At 36.0% G+C, this 27,676-nt stretch overlaps 1 long non-coding RNA gene across 3 annotated transcripts in view; it reads right to left on the reverse strand.

The window, feature by feature from the left end:
• Window positions 1-27,676, reverse strand: part of LOC149653841 (uncharacterized) — a 161,095-nt gene that overhangs the window by 16,069 nt on the left and 117,350 nt on the right. For 2 of the 3 annotated variants that reach the window (XR_016370802.1, XR_016370804.1), the window contains one exon: window positions 5,903-5,967. This is a non-coding gene — a long non-coding RNA (uncharacterized LOC149653841). Of the gene's footprint in view, window positions 1-5,902; window positions 5,968-8,235; window positions 8,262-27,676 lie in introns of those variants that run through there. The other variant, XR_016370803.1, reaches the window with a different exon arrangement.

The raw sequence follows: 27,676 nt of genomic DNA on the forward strand, positions 1-27,676 counted from the left end.
GTTTCTTATCTTGATAATAAACTATGCCTCACATAAGGGGGTCAGACATTTTTATAGGATGGGGAGGGGGGTAGGCATTTAATGAGATCTTTTTTTTTTAATTGATTGGGGAGTGGGGCAGGAAAGGTCTTTTTTATGTCCCTTTAATGATAACGTTAAAATTAGGGCACTATCATGATTTGGGCTAAATTAGGCTAAAAAAAAAGTAATATTGACAACATACCTTTTCTATAATAAAAGGGTTAAGTTGATTCAAATTATTTTATAGTTAACAGGTTTTAATTAGAGTTTATAATAGAGTTTAATTATCTAAAATGAACGGGAAACGTGTACGTGAACGTGTAAAGCAATTATTTAAGACTTTCTGCGTTTTAATTGTCAAGTTTAAATTAGTTTCAAAATGATAAAGTTTTAAAACGTGATGGCACGTGATCATTTTCTCGCGCCAAAAACATGAAAGATGTTAAGCCTAATTTGAAAATGATAAAAAAATTTAAAAGGTAATTGCACGTGACCATTTTCTCGCGCCAAAAACATGAAAGATGTTAAGCCTAATTTTAAATAAAATGATAAGAAATTTAAAAGGCGATTGATTGCAGGTGATAATGTGTCTCGAGCTTTCCAAAAAACTTGGAAGATTTTGTTTACTTTAGAGGTTTATTGATAATTAAATATTGTGACTTTAATGATGTTAAATAGCTTAATTAACTTAATATTAACGCTTAACTTTAATGACACATAGTGCCATCTAATGTTAATGCAATGGAGTCGAATTTATACGGTTAAATGCATATGGGATGCCATTACAAGAAGTTATTGTCGTATAAGAGTTATAAATTTGTGTGATAAAATAAGGGTTCCTCTACCATTAAATGGGGACCCTCAATAGCTCCCCCTTATGTAATCGAAATTTTATTCAAAACCTTATTCAGACCCTTTTACAATTCGTTACGAGCCTTAAAACCTTTTCAAAACAGAAAGCTCATAGTAGCAGACGACACTTAAATGACAATGTGAGACGAATCAAGGCGCTGCATCAAATCAGTACAGATAGATATCATAAATATAGGAATACATATAGCTAACAGGAATAAATGTGTACTTGCCATTTTCCCTCAACGTATCTAGGCGGATTTGTGGGAGGAGATAGCTGGACTAATCATAATGTACAATGACACTATTCAAGTTATTTCTGATATCTATGGTTAGGTTTGTAATGTTCACATTTGATTGACTGACGTCGACACAAGTTTGCAAGTCAAATCTATATAGTTAGAGCTATGGATGGACAGAAGGCCAAATGACATTGGCACAAGATCGCGGTGCACGAGCTATAACTCTATTGTTACGTCATCACATCAAAATGGTCCCCCGCGACAACCATAAACGCTCGTGGACCCCCAAAAATTTCGGGTAACTATTACACAACCAAATCGGAGTATATATTTTGATAAGGACGATATTTTGGGGACCCCGATGCATGAATCCAAATGCCTTTATGATATAACAACATCTGCCCAGCAAATCATGCATTTTCGAAAAGACCCATGTAATAGCGCCAAGGCTTAAGTGTAACATTGTGTTAGTTTTAAATAATTCACACCGCGAATACCCGTTTAAATTGCTGCTGGTTGGTGGGTCGGTTATTAGTCCTTTATTTTGAGGACGAGGTAATTCATCGAATAGGTCCCTTATCTCGGGACAGGGGTCGACACAGGGGGGGGGTCCCTATGTCCCTATAGCTTTTGAATTTAAAATTTCGTACCCAAGCCCATACACTCTTTCATTAATATAATTATCAAAGCTGAGAGCTCTCTTCCCTCGCCCCCCTACGCTTCCAAGGTTCGGTCCCCCCCCTCCTTAGTTCATTGTTTATTGTTAATTTGTTAAAACGTTAGAGCAACATTAATTATGGCCTGGGGCCTCGGTACGTATTTATTTGAGTTGCGCCTTGGAGAGATACGGTGTAATATTTATCAAAAAGACCGGTCCGGGGGATTATAATATTCCTTTAAAATTATACAGTTTAGTTCTAATTCGTTGATTTTCCTCGCGTATTAGGCTTAACGATATCTTTTCGCGCGCCCGGGATTTTGGTTTGGCGGGAAACTAAATGAAGCGCGCGCTTTATACTTTTCTCCCGGTGCTCGATTTTCACCCACCGTACGCTAGCTGGCCTGGCAGCCGTGCCGTTTTCGCGCCATTTCCATTCCAGCGCGAGACTTTTAAAACTTCACGTGCTACGGATACTTTCCTTTTGTTACTGTGCAGGTATTTTAATCCTAGCGTATATATATACTTGGAAGTGTTACTCCCCATTAGAAGCTCGTGATTTTAAAAGAGAAAGTATCTAGAGACGATTGGTTGCTATGGTAACGGGATGATGATGGCTTATCCTTTGATACGCTCGGTGTGTCATCACCGCTCCTTCTTCATTTTGTTGTTGTTGGAAAATTTAAAGTCGCATGCACTAGGAGCGTGTAGGACTAGGGCTCTCTGTCCTTATTTCTCGCCATTTTAAAATTTATCGCAGATTTTTATCTTTACGGGTATCAAGGGGATTTAGGATAAATTTTAAAATAGGTATATTTGCTGGCTGCATGGAATTTATGCGAAAAATTTTATAATGGGATGCAACGTAATTAGAGCTATACGGGGAACGTCTACGGCAAGCAGCGTGCTCATCAAGTGGGGTCCCGTTCCGTGTAGATCTATGACACTCTTAAGTATAACTTTTCCATTCGCCATGGGGAGTCCATTGGGTTTTTTCTTCTGAAGGACCCCCATTTGGGTTAGGGGTTAAGTTAGAAAAGACCATCCTCTTTTAATTGGTCATTAAAGTGTCGGTACAACAAGAGATATGGTGGATTCGGAGCTGCCGACAAGACGCACCCCAGGAGGGGACCCCAAGGGTAACCCCGACCCTAATCCAGGCCACTTCTATAAAAGGGGGACCTTTTAAAGAACCCCTAAAACGCAACGCGCTGCTCGTCTTTTTTTTTTTTTGGCACCCTACTGAGAGCTGGTATATCCTCAATGTCACTGACTGACTGGGGATATGCTGGGGCTTTGCTTTTTAGAGGAACTCAAAAGTCACCCATCCGGAAAAATTAAGGATCGGATCGAAATATAGGATACGTTTGGTATCTATCTTTTCGTGATTTAGGGTTACTTAGATACCAATAAAACTTAATTTATGATTTTTCACAGATGTTCAATATTTAGCTCTTTAACTTTTTCATAGAAATAGACCTAAATTGGTCTACTTATCCAAAGAAATATGCCCATTTAAAAAAAATGTCTAATTTTCAAATATATAGGTCTAATTTTCAAAGTAATATGTCTAATTTTCAAAGTAATATGTCTAATTTTCAAAGAAATGGGTCTAATTTTCAAAGATTAGGTCTAATTTTCAAAGATTAGGTCTAATTTTCAAAGAAATAGGTCTAATTTTCAAAGAAATAGGTCTAATTTTCAAAGAAATAGGTCTAATTTTCAAAGAAATAGGTCTAATTTTCAAAGAAATAGGTCTAATTTTCAAAGAAATAGGTCTAATTTTCAAAGAAATAGGTCTATTTTTAACTTTAAAATTAAAAATTTTAACTCTATTAAGTCTGAAACATAATTATTATCATTCACTAATAAAGTAAACTTCTATCAAATACTGGGTCTATTCATAACAAGAATTAGGCAAAGTTTCAAAGGGAAACGCTTTTTCCATGCAGCATGGTTGGCCAATGATAGCCCATCTTTTTCCCTGGCTAACTCCCTGCAGTATACCATAGATATAGGAATAATATTGACATTTACGTCAAAAGACTCCAAGATGGATGAAACATCTTATGGAAAGTAAAAATGCAGCGCGCAAAAACTATATATACGAGAAGGCAAAAAGATAGACAAGAATAAACTCCATCATCCAATGAATATTCTATACTAACGATATTTATTAAACCACGTTTGTAACTTAATTTTACGTATCATTAAATTCAAATTAAAATCCAAATTCCTTAAGAGTTCATGCATGGTTAATAAATTTCAGCAGAATATTCTTGAAATCAATTTTCACGTGAAAACCCACTTAAATTCATGTCATATCCTTCAAAATCTTAAGCTAAAATTTCTACCCTCTTTTCAGAACTAAATCCAATGTTGAAATTAAACCAAAGACATAGCGAAACCATGAAAGCTATAATGAAGAATATTCTTAGTGCTATTTTGAGCTTAGTATAATCTCCGCCTCGGAATGGTTGCCCTGATGAGAAAAAATAGCTAGTTATTCCAAGAGAGGATGGAAGGGGGGTGGGGTCCCATTCTTATCTGCTTTCTCTACACCCCCATCCAACCCCGGTATAGTAAAGCTTTAGCTTGAAGTTAATGAGATCCTAGAAGTTTTTGAAGCTTCGATACATGGATGGCAGTCTTTGCAATGACGGATCGTGATGTCATCTCTCCCGCCAAAAACTTTTCCACTATCTTCCCGCCTTTCCCATGCATAATGTACGAGTGGGGACCCTTCCCTCTCCCCGCATGGTCCCCCTTTCTCTAGAATAAGGGACCCCAATCTTAGGACGAGATTCCCCATATCCTAATCTTAAACATTTCTAGATCTGCTGCTCTGCTGCATGATACTTGGTTGGGTTCTGCTTTCAAAATCATAATGCAATGTAGGGGTAAGGCAATGACTGGGTTTTGCAGTTTTATAATGGGTTTCAGTTTTATGTTATGGGTAATTGTTTGTTTTTCAATAGGAAAGTGGAAATACGTGAAGGTTAATTTTAAGGGGGGTTTGTTATGTTTTTATGGGATTTCTTATGTTTTTGCGAGAATAACACGGGATTTATTATGTTTTTGCGAGAATAACATGGGATTTATTAAGTTTTTGCGAGAATAACATGGGATTTATTATGTTTTTGCGAGAATAACACGGGATTTATTATGTTTTTGCGAGAATAACATGGGATTTGTTATGTTTTTGCGAGAATAACATGGGATTTGTTATGTTTTTGCGAGAATAACATGGGATTTGTTATGTTTTTGAACGAATAACATGGGATTTGTTATGTTTTTGAGCGAATAACATGGGATTTGTTATGTTTTTGATAGAATAACATGGGATTTGTTATGTTTTTTGCGAGAATAGCATAGTATTTGCTAGCCTAATTACATATATATATATATATATATACTAAGTTTTGTAAAGATTTACCAGCAAGTTTTGATTATAAAGAGCATAATAAAAATAATATTCCCATAGTAAGTAATTTTAATAAGATATTTAAGCATCACCAAAAGACACGTTATAATAAACACTGAAGACTCGATTTGAGACGGAATGGTGGGGGGGAGGGGGCCATAAGCGCCTCATATCCTATTTTGGTCTAGCTTAAACTGATAAGATAGATTACGCCACCCTCATTCTCATATTTCTAACTTAGGCCCAAACAAAACAAAAAATCCATATTAAAATATTTGATGTATAGTTTTTAAAAACGGTTTTTTTCTCTCTTCTTCTCTTTCTTTGCTTCTTAAGTTCTTAAGGGGTGGGGGGATAGCCCCAAGGAACCCCCCCCCCCTTTCATGGTACCGGGGTCCCCTAGAGACAATGAGATATTTTTCATATTTTAAGGGGGAATTTGGGGGAAAGGACCGTAGATTATTTTCGTTGGGGTTTTTGAATATCGAATATTTTGATATTCTCAATTTTTGCCTTTCAAAGGTTTCGCCAAAATAGTTTACCAGACAATAGGGTTTCAAGTTTTATAAATAATAATAATAATAGAGTTTTTTTGAAGGTATAATCTTATCAGTTAAATATAATTAAACTTAAGTATAATGCAAATATATTAAATTTCATTTGAATTATTTTATATTATTTTTAGACTAAAATGTTTTGACTTACCATGAATTCTCATGACTCATGGGTACTATCTATGAATTATGATGACGTCATCCATTGACTATTAACTATAATAAAAATTATTCATAATTAGTTTTAAATAATTAACTTTAAATCGATACAAAAAATAAACAACAACGGACAACCTTTAAAATATTTTTTTTATAATATTAATAATGATAAATGCAATCATTTTAAATTAATTACTAATTTAAAAGGGGTTAATTAATTTAATTTTCGTTAGATATTAAAGTCCAGGTAAGAGTTAAAAGATGGCGAAAGGTTCCCATTTGAAAACAGGTCGATAAAAGAACATTTTTTTTCTTCCACTGCACGCTCAAAACACCTCTCTCTTACCTTATTATACCTGAGAAATTCACCTCCCGCTTAAAGTGCACTAACCTCTCTTAACATTTCTAACAGCTAGTTTATTACAACAACCCGAGAACTCTTTAGGTATCGCGAAGATCTATTGAGAAAAGCATGGGAATAAGGCTAAGACCGTAATTTGTCTTTTAAGGGGAAAAAAGAAAAAAAAAAAGATACTCAAAATAGACATATTTGATTGAAGAATTAGATTCCCTCTAATTAACACAATTTTAAACGGATTTAAAATTTGAGGATACCTACTTAAAGTAGACATTCCGGCCTACAAAATGAACTTGACCTTTTGAAAATAGACCAATTAGACTACGAGCTAGAGCCGATTGAATGCGTGAGCGCGGAATTTGAAAATTTTAAAGTCAAAGGCTTAAGGAATTTAAACAAATCAACAAAGCATCACGTGACGTTAAAGCACGCGCTATAAAAACGTAAAAATTTCAAACAAGGCTTAAGAAATTCAAACATATCGACAAAGCAATGCAGCACGTGACACTAAAGCGCGCGCGCAATAAAACAAAACGTAAAAATTTCAAACAAGGCTTAACGAAAAGGAAGAAAGTTCGTAATAACAAAAGGACGTTATGTCCTAACATAAGAAAGAATGCGGATTACGCCATATTGATGATTGATAAAAAGAAACTGTTCTTTATATATATATTTCACTCGTGTTTGAAAAATGTATTACCTTATCGTTCACATCTTAGTATTACCCTAAAACAACATTGTTATAGACTATTACATTAAATCCTTGTAGAGAAGCACAAACCACAGGGGCGAGGTGATTTCCATGGCGATAAAAGGCAACATAGGTCCCAATCGCGCTGCCTCTAGCGGTGTTTCTGGGAAATAACCCAAGAAGGTGACCTTCCCCTAGCCCCTGTGGTGTAGTTGCTTCTCCAATGGTATTAATGGAATAGTCTATCGAAAGCAAGGTTTGTTTCCCCTCTACAAGAAGAAATTCTAAAACTAACTAACCAAGTCCTAGGGTAACTGCAGTCCAATTTTAAAAGAGTAAATTTCTTATTTCAACAAGATTAAAAATCAAGAAAAACCAATTTCAGCCGCTTGGCCCGGCCGCGCTCCCAACGATTTGGGCCCTAACTTAAGGGGCGTGAACTGAAGATATAGTATTTGTAATATGCCATCAGAAGTATATTAATACGAAGTATATATTTTTAAATATAAATAAAGGTCATACATAATTTAATTTAAAAACCCTTTCAGACTAAAAACTTCACGCCCGATGAAGTCACGTGTTCAAAAGTCTTGGCGCTCAAAATATCACCGAATAAGTCGTCTGCTTGAGATCGCCAACGAGGCGACCGAAGGGAACGTTAGAATTTTTTTACTGTAGTCTGAATGGGACTTAAGGGGTTTTAATAATTTCTTTGGGTTGATTTACTTTTGACATGCAATAAGCATAAATCTTTGTCTAAAATCTTGAAGAGATTTGCCGCCAAAAAAACTACAATAGATATGAAAAGCAATTCTCGCCGAATTTTTAAAAATCGTGTTGAAAGGTTGGAGTAATCACTGTTCACTTTTAGCCCCATATACAACAGCCACCTAAGTTTCTTATACGATATTAATCTCATGCAGTTTTAGGGTTGAAACGGCCATTTTCTATTGGACGAAAATTTACAAGAAAAAAAAAGAAAATTTCAAACGCACGCAAGTCGTTCAGAACAAACCATCCCCCCGGATTTTTTTATAAAAAAAACATTAATTTTGTCTAGCTATTAAGTTCTCTTATATCTAAAATAATTATTTCTGTTTCAAATATATTCGATATTCGGGACCTATTTGATCTACAGCGTCAAGTATTTAGTAATTATTGACAAACTTATGGGGAAGATATCTTATGAACTTATGGTTACATGGAAATGGTCTATTGTAAGAGTCCCAAGTCTTACAGGTCAAAATTGATCAAAGTTATTTCATTTAAAACTTACAGTACATGTCTTCCATTATTTGTTATAGTACATACCCAAAAGTCACCTGAGTCTTTGGTATTCGTCCATTGTTTTTAAGCTAAAATAATAAAAACCCATAAAAATGACTCTACATCAAAGCAGTTAGGTATTACCCTAGATTCTCAATAGCAAAGTCTTAACTTTTAATTGGCTTATTCCTTTAGTTGAACTAACTAAAAAAACAATAGGGAAAACTATCGCTTAAAAAACCACGCTGTTAAACCACTCGTTAAATTTATTGAGGTGGTGGTGGGATAAACTTGGAGGAAAGAGCCGAGATGGAGTAGAAATCTACATACCTAAAAATTGCAGGACTTCCATCTTCCTATTTAGTCTTTGTCAGCAGTGCCTCACTCACCAGGAGTCTTATGACCTACCTCACTCACTCCATGATAAGCTCCAGTTTCTAAGTTACTAGAATTTACAAACTTATGGATGACCAAAATATCTTATGAATGGCAATGAAGTCTTCCCAGCATCCTCAGTATCATTTTCCGTTTCGGTACAGTTATTGTTGTACTGTAACGTCCACAACGCCCCCTATGTCTTAAAAACAGAAGCTAATTCGTTAGAACTACTTACTATAGTATTCTTATCTTAAATGGCACTAGAAGGCAGCACTTAACAATCCCCTCATACCAAAAAGGTAGCCCTGGGCATGCGCACGGACATACTCTAGCAGACTTTCATGGCCCATGCCCATACCCATACCAACAATTCTACTCCATCAACTCACTTCTCTATAAAATCCAAGATATTATTATAAATGTTTCGAATGGTTAAGCCTATAGTTGTTCAAACTCCCTCGCAAAAGGATTGAGACTTGATAAAAAGAAAATAAGAATGCAGCAGGTAAAAAAACTAAAACCAAGGGATTGGGGACCACCCGTGCAATAAACGTAATGGCTTGACATTCTTATCAAATTAATATATCAGAGGTTGTTTATATCGGAGATTTTTTTTTATGACTTGATCTCTCTTATACAATGTTTAGAAGCGCGTGCAAGAAAGATTGCTTAAAAAGAAAACTTTAAAAAAGGTTATTAATGACTTCATTGTTTTAAACATTTCCCTTGTTTTATATTATAAAAGAGGTTTTAGTTTTAGTCCGAGCAGTTTCAAAAGAAATTTATACATTTTCTTCATTAGTTATTTAAAAGTTTATAAAGATTTAACAACTGAAATTAACGTATAAGAGTCTCAATGGGACCCACCACATTGTAAAGTTGATTGTCGCATTAGATCAAAGTGAATTAACTTGTAAAATTTCATTTGTGATTACCAAATTGTATATTTAGTTGTTGTTTAATTATTATATTTGATTGGATATACCATTTTTCGTAATGCTTTTACTGTTTTTAATAAATAAATAAATTTTCCGGAACTACTACAAATGGGACCCTTTATCAAATGGTTAAACTTAAAAATTTGACTTTAAAAAATTTAAAAAAAAAATAAAAATTAAAGATGCTATTATAATTGTATGGTTTTCACTAGTTTTATAAGGAATACATACAGCTACTTGGAATTATTACGTATCCATTTTCTAAACGAATAGGCTGCGGAATTTATGCAAAAAGAGATAACTAGACTATCATTCTTATATTCAGGTATTTGGTAAATTTCATCTTGAACTGGCGTTGATAGCTAAATTCTACAAAACAAACGATACAACCAATATATACCTAGGCCTTTGCGTAAAAATTTGATATCATAAGATCATAATGATAAGGCGTTAAGTAAAGTGATACTAAACCAATAACAATAATATTGGTAAGGAGAAAAATGCTATCCTTAAATTAATCTGTAGATCAGAACATAGGCAACAGTTTAAATTTCCAAATATATAAGTTTACATAAGGGTCTTCTAAAAATAATGGGAAACTTCAGGGAAGGAAGAAGGAACCGAGATTTTATCGTGATCCTAAAATAGGGGGCCAATATATTTCCCAAAAAGGGGAGGGGGGGTAGAGAGGGGCATCCCCCCAATTTAAAATGGTTTCGCTCCACTGGTCACCCTTCGAATAAAAGTCAATATATGTATTATATAACTATTTGAGCACTGATAACAATTTGGTTGGTTCTTCTGTATTCTAACTTCTTAGGATGGTGACTCTGACAAAGGTTAAATTAAGTATCACAAGTTATGACGTCATTGTGACGTGGAATATTTTAAATGCAGTGTTTATATATAGAATCGAGGAATTTTACTGTGAACTGGAAGTTCTTAGGGAGAAATAGTCTAATTATCTGATGGATAATTAAAGCGGGGTTCGCATAAACGTGGAATTAACACGGTTACACCAAAGAATTTCTTTGAATTTTAAACTTTTAAGTAAAATTCGTGGAAATTTCAGGGATATTTGAATTTCTAAAGTAAAATTCATGAAAATTACAGGGTTATTTATATATTTTAAATTAAAATTCATGGGAATTTTCTTGATATTTTATTTTCTTTAGTAAAAATCGAGGAATTTTCAGGGATAATTAAATATTTTAGTAAAAATAAAGAAATTTTCAGGGATAATTAAATATTTTAGTAAAATTCATGAAAATGTCATCGATTTTATAATTTCATTAGTAAAACTCATGGAAACTTCAGGGATACTTATTTTCTTGTAAGAAAAATTCAGGGATAAATATTTTTCTTCTAAGAAAAATTCAGGGATAAATATATTTCTTTAGTGAAAATCGAGGAAATTTCAAAGATATAAATTGAATAAATTTGAAAATCAATGGAATTTGTGAGACTCCATTTAAACAGGTAATTATCATTGAACTATCCGCGAAAAAAAAAACACCTGGAAAAATCCGTGAAATCTGTTTTCCAACCTAAGTTAATTATACGAACCCTTAAATTACTTACAATGAATTTCTATAAATAAACATCGGAAAATAACATCATTAGGCTTAAGGCTAAGATTGAGAAGTTCAAAAATAAATTATACTACGAATAACCAAGGTTCCTTCCTATTAATGGATTGGATTTAAAGAGCATGATATTTTATAAATAGATAATGATTATCCGTTCCCATGGTTACCGGCCGCGCAAAACCTTACCAGCAGCTCGAGTAGCTTTTGGGTAGAGTAGAGATTCCGTCCCAGGAGGTTACGCTCCCTGGTGGTGGAAAGATGAACTAACATTTGGATGCCTGAGATGATGATGGAGACTCAATTTTAGTTTGAAGGATGTTTGTTAGCTTTTAGCAGTTGCTCTCTAGTGAAACTTAGCGAATCGACCGACCACACTTCTATTTCTCAGAAGTTGCAAATCTCGTTATAATTATTTCAAAGAAAAATATTATTATATTTAATTTCGTTGCCGAATTTTTAAGGTAAGAATTTAATTGCATGGTTATTAATTAATTATGTTAGTTAATTGAAATAATTTATTTATTATTTTAGCGTACCTTTTAAATTAAGTTTAACTTTTTTCCCCCGAGTATGATTTTGTTTTATTAATATTTATAAATTTATATTAATTTGCTTTCAATTTAATTTAATTTAATTATAATTAGATATAAATGATTAAATTTATAGTGGGGAGTTTTCCCTCGACCACGCGATTTATTCTATAAATTCCTTGACATCTAATTAGTTAGTTTCAACTCGTAAAATTTCAAATTTGACTTTTTCAAAACGACACAAACTTGAATTCAGTAAATTGCATTCTACTTGCAGATTGCAATGCATAATCTAAAATCTAAATCTACTAAATTGCATAATCGGTACAACTACAAATCGGTTGATAATATGTTATAATAATCGGTAAAAATCGGTTGATACTCGGGCTGCAGTTTCGTTTAAGTTGTCTGCAATATATCATACCCATTTATTCCGTCACCATTCCGTCGATATATCAAATCACCTTGAAATATACATTATCATCTATACAATTTAAAACCGGGTATCAGATATCATCACCTTGTGTGATAGCAATCAGCACCACCATCAGATTTTATAAAGAATAGAAAATACATGTCGTCTAGCTAGCTCTTAATGGCCGCGTATCCCCAACCCAACCCAAATACCCCACCAACTTGTATGGACCCAAACCATAAGTTTATAAGATATGTTGGCCATCCATAAGTTTGTTTGGAGCTTGTAATTTTGAAGTGACAGCCTAGGTAGGTCATAGATTCGAGGTAAAGCGACGTACGCCTGGTGCATGAGGCGCTGCTGTCAAAGGCCTAATTAGTAATGCTGACTAAATAGGAGAGCTAGATGGAACTTAAGTCCTGATACAAAATTAATTAACCCCCACCGAGTGTAGTTAGGACTTCAATTGACTCGCTTCCGTCGTTCTCCTTCTCCAACTAGTTATCTCGAGAACTGTAATTCTCTAGGAGGTAGCATTACGAACTTGTATACCTAGTGTCATACTTATCATGTAGCATCTCTTATAAACTTATGCCATTGGAATAAAAAAAAACCCAACCAAGCAGCACTTGGGGTCCCTGAAAGATGTATGTATACAAAAAGGTTTTGGGTTTTTTTAAAAAGGGCTTACTTAGGGTACGGAAGTTAGTCGAACAAAGAACCCGCATGGTGACTGAACGAATGCCGCCGGGAACTTTAGAACATAACCGTTAAAATCTTCGATCGTAGCAAAGCGATAAGATTGCGGAATCCGTCGCCGCATCTGACGACCGAATCTCCGGCCGGCGTTATTCGCAAATCCATGCAAGGATGGGGAGATTCCCTTCGAATCCCCGTTCAGAAAAGGGACTGTAAGAGGATAGGGCTAGAAGGACCAGGGTTGAGGTACTACTAGGTACCATAGTGTCCTAGCCTTTGGGCCTTTTATCAAATTGCATTCCGCAATAAAAATTATTATTATTATAAAAAACCGTTTTTCTATAGTGATAGATTTTAGGATAGGCGTCGAAATGAATTAGACTACAATCTGATGATTTGATAACAATTCAGGGGAACTTATCTTTATTTTTTTATATTTTTGTGATCTGATTGATTGCATCAATTGCATTAAGATACGGTAAGGTTAATCGATTAGTTTTGTCTATTTTATAAAGAGATAAGCCTAGTTTTGTGATGAAGTACTTTGAATTGGTTATACCTTAATTGTGTAGTAAAGAAATTCAAGTTTAAAATCGGCAGTGGGATTTTTCATTTCAAAAATTGAAATTGACTTTAATAATACTTAAGATAAGTTTTTTTACAAATTAAATTAGGTACCGTCTAAGTCATTAAATAATTAATTAGTTTTCGCAGACCAATTTTAATGAGGTCACTTTTATTAATTAGTTAGTATAGTTAAGTCAGTTAAATAACAAATGACTAGTACCAAATTTAACTTGGAAATACATCTTAAATTACTTCACGCCATGTTACTATTACTTAAGAAGAAAATTACCCCAAAACAATATGAAAATCACTTCATGACTTTTAATATTACCAATTTTAAAAATTCGACCCTTCAGCGGGACTTTTCCATGAATTCCATGTATCCTCTTAGTAATATTAACTCCCGGTTGTGTTTTATGAAAATTTATAAATTTATAATTCTCACGAATTAGTAGATATATGAATATCCCCTCTCAGGTAGTAATAAAAGAATGAATGAGTTGCATTGTTTATTATTAAAGCTACAAACAATTTTACCCGCGGCGTATAGGGTATACGTAATTTGGTCAAATTGGTTTAGTTTTCGGGGGAATTGCATGCATGCATCTTATGAAAGGAACTCTTGTTATTTCGACAGCGCGGGTACTCATTAGGGACATACGGATTTTGCAATGACTTTGGGAAACGAAAAAGTATAGAATTAGACGCTACTGAATTTTAAATTTTAGAGAGGGTATTACTATTATACCATCTCGGAAATTAGTTTTCATGGGTAATATTTTGAAATTTGCACCTTCGACCAATCACGTAACGCCTATAGCTGCCTTCCTTCTTTGTTTAATAAAATTCACGTGACACGCTCTATTATATATCTCGTGTCAAGATTGTACGTCACATCACGTGCAATATTTATTATCAAATCTCGCGCGTGCTATAAATTTCATTCGACATGGCGCACGCGCGTCACGTGAATTTTGTTAATAAGAAGAAATAGCGCTTCGTGATTGGTCGGAGGTGCAAATTTCAAATTATTTATGAAATCTGAAAATAATTTGAATTTTAAAATCATTCGGATCGAGGTATTTCCTGGATTGGTCTTATAATTAGTAGAATCAATAGAAGAAGAAAAAATATTAGATTTTCCATTTCACCCTCCCTTTAAAGAAATAAGTTTTAAAAAAATAAATGAAATATATTAGTAGGTATAGGTCCGGCCTCTAAAATATTCGGCAATTTGCTAAATTAGATTTGGACTCTGGGCATCCGTAATTTATGGAAATTCATAATTTTTTTGACTGGTCAGTGAAGCCCCTATATATACGCGTTCGGGGCGGATTTAAAATTATTTGTTTTATAACGAGGGGTAATTAACTAAAATTATAGGTCTAAATTTACAAATCCATTACATTAATTCAAGGGCTAGTTAGTTCCCTCACGCGTGAAGTGTTATACCCCTCGGCACAGTGGGAAGAATAATTACGGGCTAATTTTGCCTCCCATAAATTTTTATCTTAGGTTAATTTCTATTCTCTTACATTACTTATAAATCATATTTTTTATTTTTTTTTTATTTTCTTTTAGTGTTAGAACACTAGGGTATAAAGTGATGCATGGTTTTTGGTTTTTAAGAGAAGGCGGATGATAATGAAGATGAGGAGGAGGTTGAGGTGGTCTAGGATCTCTCCCGTCAATCGTTAAAGCGTGCAATGAATTTTAATTATATCTTAATTTATATTATTATTATTATTATTATTATTATTATTATATCTGGGTTTTTAACTAATATACCTTTCTTAATTTCATAATGTTTATAAACTGAATTAACAATTTTGGTAATTCTTTAATCACGTGCAAATTTAGACGCAGATTGTTGGTAAACCCCATGTATTTAGTATCGATGGAAAGAGCAGAAATAGGACTATAACATACTCAAAGGACGTACCTGTATCTCTAGTAGAACCAGAGTTACGAGCCTTCAAAGTCGGGTCTACTGCTATTCCTATATAGGGTATGGTTACTTGGCCCCTGTTTACTCGAACTCCAAATTTTTAGTATGGTTGGATGGGGAGCAAATAGGACTATAACATACTCAAAGGACATCCCCGTACCTCTAGTAGAACCAGAGTTACGAGCCTCCAAAGTTGGGTCTAATGCTATTCCTATGGACGGGGTTGTTTGTTTACGTTTTGCTTAATTACTTGGCCCCTGTTTGTCGTAGCCGTATGTTTTTAGTATCGCTGGATGGGGGAAAAATAGAACTATAACATACTCAAATGACATCCCCGTATCTCTTGTAGAACCAGAATTACGAGGTCCCAAAAGAGACACCGCAATAAGAGTCCCTCATTCTACAATTATCACAAAATTTCTCCTTCAAAATTATATTATGAACAATTTTTGAAACCAAATTTTCTGGCAGTTATTCACGAACTCACAATTAATTAATAAAAGAAAACTTGTGTAAATTTTAAAATAGTTGACGTTCTTTACACTGAATTAGAAACTTAGTACAGTCCATATTTCAAAGAAGAATTAAGAAAAAATATTAAAAACATAAGCTAGAAGTTGAAAGAAAGAAAGTAAGAAAGACTGAGTGACTTGACGTATATACTGTTGTAGTAATTTCGAAGAGAGGGAGGTGTATATAGGCTTGAGTTTTAGACGCCATGGAGGAAGGAGTTTTGGTTAAGGCCGTTGATATTATGGTGGCAAGCAATTTCCTTTTAGCTAATTTGCTATTCAAAGAGTGCACGGTCTTACAAAACGAGTGGGAGGCAGAAGTCTCTCTTTTATTTTTTTAGGCCCTATATAGGCCTAACTCATTTTTCTTTTTAAGATGTTTTTTTCTTTTTCATTTAAGTTTTTGGGGGTTGAACGGAAGCCAACCCATAATGTCAGAGCGAGTAAAAAATTAGGGGTACATATACTTTGTACGCATTTTTAATGAACCAAACGAACGCGGCTTCGTATTCATATTCATAACCTCTTTAATTCATTCATTCATTCATTTAATCGCATTGGTTAAGTTTCTTAAATTTAATTTGAACCTTAGGCATGATACAATGCGTTTAATTAAGCCTAAATTAAAAATAAATATGCCTAAATAAATAATAATAACAAAAAAATGGAAACTGCACGCGCTTTTTTAATTCTCGTGCCCCAAAACTTGAAATATATAAATTTAATTTAAACCTATTGGTATCGTAAGTGTTAAGCCTAGTTTAAAAATAAATAGGCCTAGGGTCAGTGTGCCTAACTTTGGACAGCTCCAACTTTAGACACTTTTATTATAAAAATCATATTTAATTACTGGATGCATCAAATTGATAATGAAATAGCTTATTTTAAAGCTTAGAATGTGAGGAATTTAGAAAAAAATACTTCAAAGTCGTAGAATAACATCCGACTACGTTACGAGCCAAATTAGCCCACTCCCCAAACTCGTCCATTTAAATTACGGCCAAATTTGACGGGGGTCAACCCTTTGGTCCCGGGAAATAAGGTTTGACGAAAATTAGAGAAATCATACCTGAACAAACTAGAAACCATTCGAAAGAGCAACTTTTTGGCTTCATAATCCGTATTTTAAACACTGTCTTACGCGGGAAATTCGACGAAATATTCAGCTTTAAAAACACCTGGGCAAATTTCTAACTTTGGACACTTTCATGCTGGCCGATTTCTCCGTTTGTTAACACTAATTAACTCGCGATATTAGCCTTTTTTAGAGTTTAAAACAATAAGGGACACGTCCTCAGTTTGTTAAAATTGTTCCGCGGCAAACAGCGCGCCAAAATAGGCCTAGGCCCTATATACCTAAAAACCTACATAAGTAGCCCCATATTTAATAAAGTTTGTTTTAAAGAAATTTCTGATTTTTTATAGGCCTATAGGCCTATTTTAGGCCTACGTCTAGGTCGGCCTAAGCCTATATTTTAACTTTTGAAATTGTGATTCGCCTAATGCGTCCCCAAGTCACCCTTTTTTCGCTGTCCAAAGTTAGGAAGGGGTGTCCAAAGTTAGGAAGGGGGCGTCCAAAGTTACATAGAAGTGTCCAAAGTTGAGCACGAATTCGGCCTTTGGGGAACTCTACTTTGTGAAAAATGTATTCCATTTAAAAAGTTGAAAACTTGTGAGAATGTGTCTTAAGAATGCTTCTCTCCATTGCTTTTTTAATTTTGAGTCTAACATATAAGCAACGGAAGTTATTCAAGGTTATGCAAAAAGTGTCCAAAGTTATGCATACTGACCCTAGGCTTAAATAATAATAATAAAAAAATTGAAACTGCACGTGCGTTTTAATTCTCGTGACCCCAAACTTGAAAGATATAAATTTAATATGAACCTATAGGCATGATACAATGCGTTCACTGTTAAGCCTAATTTAAAAATAAATAGACTTAGGCCTAGGCTTAAATAAAAAACAATAAAAAAATGGAAACTGCACGCGCTTTTTAGTTCTCGTGGCGCCAAATTTGAAAGATTTTCACGTCTCGAGCGCCGTACCTCCCTATACGTTGACGTACGCGTTGCGTTGCTTTTTTCCCCCATCTAAAATATAGGCCTATATTTTTTTAAAAAATTAGTTTATAATCCTCTAATGGGTAGAATTATTTGACACCTATCCAAAATCATGGCAGTGTTAAACTTGAAAAAGAAAGGTTATAATAAGAAAAAGGAGCCCAGACTGTTGCTAGTATTAAAGGCGCCATGCATTTCAAAAAAATAAGAGATGTTTCTTTGGTTTTGTTGTTGGATTTAAGAGCTGCATGTCCATACATGCTTTTAAAAGATCATCTGTTCGTCTGACAGAACAGAACAGAAAGAAGAAAGTTGCATGCCTATATCAGCGAGTATATTTCTTTTCTAAGAAATTTTAAACATTTTGTATCCTTACTTACACTTCAACTTGTCCAACCAATTTTATTTATTTATTTCTAATAATCATGCATCATTTGATGAGCAAGCAACTCAAATTTTATCCAAGAACAATTCCTCGCGCGTAGAATTAACCATAATTCCTCGCGGTGTGCAAGTTTGAAGAAACAATATCATAAGATATGTTCCTTCCATAAGTTTGTAAAATCTGGTAACTTAGAAACTGGATTTTGTAATTTTGAAGTGATAGCCTAGTTAGGTCATAGATTCAAAGGGTAAAGCGACGTACGCCTGGTGCATGAGGCGCTGCTGTCAAAGGCCTAATTAGTAATGATTGCAGACTAAATAGGAGAGCTAGATGGAACTTAAGTCCTGATACAAAATTAATTAACCACCACCGAGTGTAGTTAGCACTTCAATTGAATTCTCGCTTCCGTCGTTCTCCTTCTCGAACTAGTTATCTCGAGAACTGTAAGTCTCTAGGAGGTAGCATTACGAACTCGTATAGGTAGTGCCATTCATACTTATGGAAGGAACATATCTCACATACTTATGCCTGCATTGTTAGTCACTTGAATTAAAACCACACATTTATTAATAGTAATACACACTTAAGAAAGTATGCCGTTCAATTCTCAGAGGACTTAAATGTAAATTAACTAAACTAAACTTAAAAGTCTATGGTACAAGCATCGAGCAATAATTCAGGGTCAGATAGCGTTCGATGACAGCTATGGGGGGAGCCTATAAAGAGTAGAGAAGAAGTAGTGAGGTGAAAAAAAAGAGCAGCGCCATCTATAGTATATTGGGCCCCTTTTCTTCTTTTCTATATGTGATCATTCTGCTGTCTTTGGTTTGGTGTACTCTAGCATAGCCGTGATGCGGATAGCGAGCGGCGTCCTCTCTCTGAGTCTCTCTCTCTCTCTCGAGGAGAAGAAACTAATCTTTCTCCGGCATCTCGTTAGTCCGGATGATGTTCCCTTAGCTCTCAAAGTAGTTCCGCTTACGCTACTTTGACTATGCAACCATATAACCCCCTCCCATCCTCTCTCACTCCCGGGGGGGGGAGTATCCCTCCCCCTCCCCCCTCTTCAAGAGGGAGATCAAGCTGAAGTAAGAAAAAAATCTATCCCTCTCAATAAGAGAATTGGGAGAAAAAAAGAGAAATAAAATCTACCCTTTTTTATAAGGGATGCTTATTTGCCATTTCTGCTGTAAGATTTCTGATTTTTTAAGTTTTATTTATTTAATTGTTTTTTCTAATTTTTAGTTTGGGTTTAATTTAACTTACTTAAATTTAAACTTACGATAAATTCAAGGGAGATATTCTGAAAGTAGACATTCAGAGCTACAAATCTAAGTTAGTCTCGTTTTATTTGGGTAATTAGAACTGTTTTTAATTGTACTTGTAAGTGCATAGACAAAATTCAAATTTTTTAGTTTTTTTTCTTCTAAATTTAATTTTGGGTTTAATTTAATTAACTTCATTTAAAATTACGATAAATTCAAGGTGATATTCTGAAAGTAGCCATTCATAGCTACAAATCTAAGTTAGTTTCGTTTCAATTGTGTAATTAGAACTATTTTTAATTGCACTTGTAATATAGAATAACTTTGAAATTAAATTAAATGGGATTTTTATTTTCAACTTTTCTATTAATTGGATTAACTTAATCAATTTTGAAGTTACGTCTAATTTGAGGTGATATTCTTAAAGAAGACATTCGTATCTACAAATCTAAATTAATATCGTTTTAATTAAGCAATTAGAGCTCTTGTAATTGCAGTTAGAAAAAACCAAATTATTTTTGAACCTTGTCAACCAAGCTTGCAATGTAGACTTCCTCCGCGGCAGAAAGAAATGAATTTTCTTTAGCTATTTTGTAAACATGTTTGCGACTTCTTATACGCGACTGGGGTTCTTAACTGATAAGATTATTATTGTTTAGTATATTATATCCCCCCACAAGACCCTAGAGGATATTTTGTTAGTTCCAGAATTTCTCTTTCCCCTTGTGGGGATTACTGCCTAGTTTGGGGATAGGATATTCTGTTTCTGTTTCAGATTAGATTAGAATAATACGTAGTTAGTTTTGATGATACGACTTGTGTTTTAACTTCTTGTTTTCCGATTGGATAATCGTGTTTTTACGTATAGCTATTGCACGTGCGATTTCCCGCCTTTTCTTAATCTAATCCTAACAATTAAAACACGTGTTTATTTAACATAAGATCCGAGGAAGCTCGTGCGGTTAAAATTTGGCGCGCTAGTAGCACGTGCGAGTTCCCGCCTTTCTGATCTAACGCGTACCGTTAATCCGTTATTAAATATTTTTGCACGTGGACGAAGAAAGTTCAGTTCAGTTCAGTTTTAAAATCCATCCCCTATAGGGAACATTTAAAAAATTCAAGATTTAACTTAAAAACATTTATATTTAAGTGCATTTTTGGAACGCAAAAATTTTGGCAGATGTTTTTTTTTAGAAAACATAACGGAACGGTTGGTATAAGCCTAAAAAATCGTCAATGCGTGTCGCCAGTTATTAAACCACCGTATTTGTATTTCACCCCCAATTTGCAATACAATCAAAGCTAAACAATACTTAATAATCAACTGGAATCATCGCGTCTTAACCTAACCCCTACCGCATATTCCGAATGGTATATTTAAAAAGTCCCAACAACGTTCTTGGGATGGCAACAAACCAAAGATATCGTTAAGATCTCGCAAAAGAATATGTACTTCTTAAAAGTAGTTTCTTGGAAATGAAGAAATGGCACTCTTCGGTGAAGAATACGTTGAATATACAGGATATCTGCCATTACTCCATAGTTTAGACCGCGAACTAGCTAAAGATACCCAATCTCTATCTACGGCCCCCGATAACTTAGGCGGGGAAATGGTTAGATCATGGGCTTCGATAACGGGACCCCCAAAAAAAGGTCCATTTCCGAACGTTCAAAACTGACGTCGCGCTCATGGCCCCTATATCAATGTGTTTAGAAGTAAATTACTTGAAGTATTTCAACATGAAAGTGCACTAAATAATAATTTTTGAAATGGTTAGATAACATCAGGCTTAGCTCAGCTCATGTCTCGTGCGCAATTCACGAGCTCGGGTTCAAATAATCATTGTTAAGCCTAAATTTCAAACAGGGAACACAGGAAAACATATTGTTAAGCCTTTTATGAAATGGTTAAATAATATTAGGCTTAGCTAAGTTAATTTCTCACGAGCTCGGGTTCAAATAATCATTGTTTAGCCTAAATTTCAAACTGTAGGGAGCACTTTAGAAAACTACTGTTAAGCCTATTTTGAAATGACTTACCTTAGTTCGTTTCTCGTGGGCTCCACGTTCTCGGTGCCTGAGTTACGGATTTACCCAGCATCCCTTTAGAGAAGTAACAATTAACTAGTTGCCTTATAAGTGGCAAAATTCTAACCTAACTTCGTGTGATTATCTTCTGCACACGAGTTCGAACTAATCCCGCCTAGTTGACGCTTATAAGGGATAGGGACGACACTAAAAAGAACAACAATGCATTGCGGCATGAACGCCGGCGGCCGGGCCAAAATGGCGCCTGGCTTCTCCAATGTCCTCCTCGGAATTCTAGAAGTCCGCGTCCGAGTGGCGCGTCGTTGGGGCTATTTGACGTGGGTTTCTCTTTTTGTGAATGGTTTTTGCCACGGTGGAGGGGTCACGTGGCGCCCGTCTACGAGACTGACCCCCGTCTTTCACCCGGGACCCCTTTTTTTAACCTTTTGACCTTTGGGAAAACGGCAGGGGTTGAAATATTCGCCCCGGCGTTAAGATAAGAAGAAAAAGAGGAAGATCGAATCTTTGGATAAACTTCCTTGGGTATACTGTAGTTTCTTCTATGGTGGGTGGTGGTGATGGGGAAACAGAACAGTTTAGCTACGCTATAATTAGGCTTAAATGGGGATTCCATGGAGTTTAGGGGGATTATATGGACCGAGGGGAGTTTTCTCACAAGATTTTGGGCGCCGCGCGTACGCTGCTGTTATAATCGCAATTCCCTCCATTGGGTCTAACTTAGGCCTGAGATTGGTTTTGGTGACCAGGCATACTGTATTTGTAAAAAGGCTTAAATCGAATTCAGATCCGTGACTCGATCTCGATTGGTCCTGAAGCGCCATGAAAACTATTGCGGTATTTATATACATAAATGTCGAAAGGAATTCTGGGCTGATAATATATGTAGAAAAGGAATTCAGGGTGGAAGATTTAAAACTTAATTCGTTAAGCGTAATAAACTAAATAAAAGCCATTAAAATTTAACCTTGTATAACGTAGTTTTCAAACTAGAAGGATTCATACCATTTACACAAGGAGGCCAAGCTTCGGGTGTTACCCAACCAAGAAGGCTGGACTAACTGGTCACAGTGGAGTCAAAAGCCAGTTAGGACTCCTTGTGTAAATGGCATAAATCCTCCTTGTCTAGAAATTAAAAATCAACGCAATACAACATTTTAACATAATGCGTAATTTAACCCGAATTAAAAATAACTACGATGCATTTAAGTAAATTTATGATTAAATCAGAAAGTTTCTCGCGAAGAACAAAAGATATACTTTCGATTTTAGCGTGGTTAAGCGCGATCTGACGATTCTCATTCCATTATCTTTGAGTTAACAAGTAATTCGTCTTGACATCAGAAAAATTCCAAAAACCGCTCATTCTCAAAATTGGAGATTAGGCTCGCAACTATATCTGGGTAATTCCCCCCTATTAAGTTATCCAGGTAATAAACGGTACAAAAAAGAGGTACAGGTAGAACGGGGGCTGATACCCCAGACCTGATCCCCCGATTTTGATATCGAAATTTCAATAATTCATCTCACTTACAGAATTCAATACACCATGGGAACTTCTTCCGAAAGGGTTGTAATTTCGAATGCGTTGCAATTTCATGGTGAGATAGGTTAAAACCAGATACGGCGCCATTATCTAATTCAACCCCAAAAACTCGTAAGGCATATGTACAGTGGAAAAATCATTTTTCGTGGATTTACTAAAGTATATTATAATTGAAGTTATTAATTATATATTATCCAGGTCTGGATAACATTAAGTTACACTTTGTGATGCATAACTTCGAATTAATTACTACGCCTAAACTTAATTAAATGCTGGTTATTTAATCATATTTTATTTTTCAAATAAAACCCTTGAACAGTTTAGCAATACAGCCAACGTCTGACATGTTCTGGCAACATATTCCTAGCTTACAATAGAAATTAAAGTATGATTACCGTTATAAAATACCCCATAGAAACCTTATGAAACCGTACTCTATTACCCAATGCAAACTCCGACTGAACCGAGTTTCAGACTCCCCTGAAAATATAAATAACCGCAGTCCATAGTTGCTAAATTGTAGTTTCCGATAAGGGGTTGGTTGTTGGGGGTTCTTCAATGCATACCAAAGAAGTATGTATGCACATAACTGTACTCTTAAAAACAAAACTCACGTAGCGTAGCACTCCCCCCCCCCTCCGTCCCCCAAAAAACTGAGAGCATCATTAACTGTTAGGAAGGCCTTCTGCTCTGTATATTTTCTTCGCAAGACGTGTCTAGTTAAAACACTATTAATAATTAGCTATTATTATTATTTTAACGTATTTCCCATCCCCCCCCAAAAAACACGACCGTATTCTATTTAATAGAGCGCTTAATATTGCCACTATTAATTTTAAGGCTTAAATAGCCTTGTCACGAAGCCTTATTAGCCTTAAACATGCAGGCCTAGAACTTTTAGGTTTATATCATACTTTATTGTAAGTAAGGGAATTTATTTTTAAGTCAACAAGTGACTTGGGTAGGGTAACATACGATTATTGATTTTAAATTTTCCGTGGCATCTAGGCTAGGCTGTTCTTAACTATTGAGAAGCTCGTAAAATTAATGTAGCGTACTCTACGAGGTCTTGAAACGCGTTCAAAATACCTCTACTTCTTTTAAAATCGCGCTAGAAACAAGTCTACTACCTTTAAGCAGCTTTAAGAGAGCTCCTGAAATAGAGAAAACGTCTACCCCCTTTAAATGCGCGCGAGGAGCTCGTGAAGTACGTCTACCCACCCTTTTATTGCGCGTAAGGAGCTCCTGAAGTACGTCTACCCCCTTTAAATGCGCGCGAGGAGCTCCTGAAATTCGTCTACCCCCTTTAAATGCGCGCGAGGAGCTCCTAAGTACGTCTACCCCCTTTATGTGCGCGCGAGGAGCTCCTAAAATACGTCTACCCCCTTTTAATGTGCGCGCGAGGAGCTCCTGAAGTACGTCTACACCCTTCTAATGCGCGCGAGGAGCTCCTGAAGTACGTCTACCCCCCTTTAAATGCGCGCGAGGAGCTCCTAAAATACGTCCACCCCCTTTAAAAATACGCGAAAAATTAATCTACCCATTTTAAACGCATATTATCCGTTCATTTGTATAAAAAATACGCATCTTCTTAAACTCCTTCAATTATTTTCTTATACATACAACTACAGTAATATACCTTTTTGCAATATACAAGTTCCCTGTCCAATCGATACCTGAAAGGCTAAAACTTCTTAACATACACACACCACAGTATCCAAAAGAGATGACAAGAGAGGGAGGGAGGGGGGTGTCCTCGCTATTAATTAGCGAAATGTTGAAGGGGTAAAGTTAGTTTTCGGGGGATTAAATTTTGTCGAACAGAAGGAAGTGAGGAAGTGAACCCCGCGCCATTTTCCTTACGTTTGTTCCGGTATGGGGGTGGGAGAAGAGGGGAGGGGGCGGGAAACAGAGTCCGACGCGTGACGAGAATAATAGCTAGGACAATCAAGCTCCCCCCCCCCGTGTTCTTGCAGCTCTTACCATAAGTTTATACTTCCATAAGTATGACACTAGTAATGCTACCTAGAGAGTTACAGCTCTAGATAAGTAGTTCGAGAAGGAGAACGACGGAAGCGAGTCAATTGAAGTACTTACTACACTCGGTGGTTAATTAATTTTGCAGGGCTTCTTCCATCTAGCTCCTATTAAGTCTGCATTACTAATTAGGCCTTTGACAGCAGCGCCTCATGCACCAGGCGTATGTCGCTTTACCCTGAATCTATGACCTACCTAGGCTTTCACTTCAAAATTACAAGCTCCAGTTTCTAAGTTACCAGAATTTACAAACTTATGGATGGCCAACTTATCTTATGAACTTATGCTCTTACCTAGAAGGTGGTAGCTACGCCGTCCGTATTTAAAGAGAATTACCGTCGTATTAAATATAGGATCAACTTCCTCTATACTTAGGGTAAAGGGAAGGAGGGGGTAATTCCCCCCTCTCTCTCCCCCTTCAACCCCTTGTTTGTTCAGATCAAAGATAAAATTAAACTACAGTAATATCGTATCCCTTCAAAAGACCCTAGCAGTTAACTAACTCCAAGCCTAGGCCCATTACAATTATATATATATATATATATACTTAAAGTCATTAGCGCCTAGCATATTATTTGGTATTTAAATAAATACTTGCTGTAAAATCATATTATTATTATTATTATTATTATTTATTTCGCAACCAAAGTTACTGGCAACCACAGAGGCAGAAGAGCCTATTTAAGGTGGTTACCCGGACGTACAATACAAATAAAGAAAACAATAAATATCAAGTATACAAAAATATATAAAAAAAAAAAAAAAAAAAAATAATGGAAATTTTAACAATTTTTAGAAAGCCAAGTTTCAAAGAAAAATTTTGAGAGATTAGTTTTAAATACGGGTAGAGAAAGGTCGTTTGCCATTTCCCTAAGACATACGGGAAGATTATTCCATAACCGTACAGACCGAAAGAAAAATGACTCCTTTAACGCGAGGCATCTGGCGTACTGTAAGGAATACGTTAGTACGGAGTGTCTGGGATTCTCCGTCAGTATATCGTCCAATTGAAAGTAATGGCAGTCGCGTAGTCGTAATAGGGTGAGGACATCAGACACAGCTCGACGAACACAGAGCGGTTGAAACCCCAAGGCCTGGAGGCGCATATCATAGGAAATATGTCCAGGGAAATGTGGGCGAGGAGACCGTAGATAAAACCGCGTAAACCCCTTCTGTACCGACTCCAGCAAGGCAACATCTTTGGTAAGGTTAGGGTTCCATACTGGAGAAGCATATTCGAGAATAGGTAGACACAGAGACCGGTACAGGGTCAACGAACCACGGGTATGGTTTGTCGTACGACGAATCAAACCACAAATGCGCTTAGCCTTGTTAGTGACCGTTCTAACCTGCGAGGTCCAAGTCAGATCACACGCAAAAATGACTCCTAGTAGGCGCATAGTGTATACCCTGGTTAAAGGTGTTGTGTGTAAGTGGTAGAAGGTGTCATCAGTACCTCTACGGCGAGACAGCACCATGAAGTTGCATTTCTTGACGTTGAGGGCGATGTTGTTATTAACTCCCCATTCGAAAACACGGGTTATGTTGGCTTGTAGTGAAGATCGATCAGAAGCAGACCGTATAGGCTGGGAGATATAGGAATCATCCGCGTATTGATATACGGAACAGTCATCAGTAATCACAGTTGGAAGGTCAGCAACGAAAATATTGAATAACAAAGGACCCAAAATTGAACCTTGGGGTACTCCGGACCGTACCGGAAGATAACTGCTACACTCTCCACGGTAAAGAACTCGTTGGTAGCGATTTGCTAAGAAACTTTCAAGCCACAGCAGGATGGTCCCAGAAATTCCAGATCTTCTTAATTTGTAAAGTAGTCTCTTGTGGCAGACAGAATCAAATGCCTTAGACCAATCAAAGCTGACTACATGGATATCTGGTGGATTGCGTTCATCAAGAACGCGCGCCCAATTGTTAAAGGATCGCAGAAGTTGGTGGGTGCAAGAACGGTGGCGTCGAAAACCGAATTGTGATGGCGGTATTATGTCGTTTTCTTCAAAGAAAGTGGTTAGCTTCTCAGAGATGATGGACTCTAATAGTTTCCCAACAACCGAAGTAAGGGAAATTGGACGATAGTTAGATATGTCGTTCCTCTTTCCACCATTCTTATAAATAGGTACGACGTTCGCCAGTTTCCAAGCCGACGGTACAGTCGATGTAGTGAGCGAAAGGTTGAATAGCCGAACTAAAGGACCTATTATTGCCGGCGCCATCGTCAAAAGTAATCTAGGTGTAATACCGTCTGGTCCACACGCCGACCCAGGCTTTAGACGCTTCAAAGCAGCTGCTACATCCGAAGGTGAGATGGACTCCAAAACGAATTCAGGTCCAGACGTCCCCAAAGTTGGTAGAGTCAAATTAGGATCAGGGAGGCTGAAGCTCTTGTAGAAGAAATCCCCAAACGTACGTGCCACTGCTAATGGATCGGATATCTCCCCGAAATCACCCTTGAACGAAGAAGGTGGCGGCAATTTACTCTTCGAACGAATGAAAGACCAGAAGCGCTTTGGATAAGTT

Source organism: Phalangium opilio, unplaced genomic scaffold (assembly GCF_054372755.1).
Source record: "Phalangium opilio isolate 3A_F unplaced genomic scaffold, DU_Popi_V2 ptg000081l_1, whole genome shotgun sequence".
In the NCBI taxonomy this organism is placed as follows: Eukaryota; Metazoa; Arthropoda; class Arachnida; order Opiliones; family Phalangiidae; genus Phalangium; species Phalangium opilio.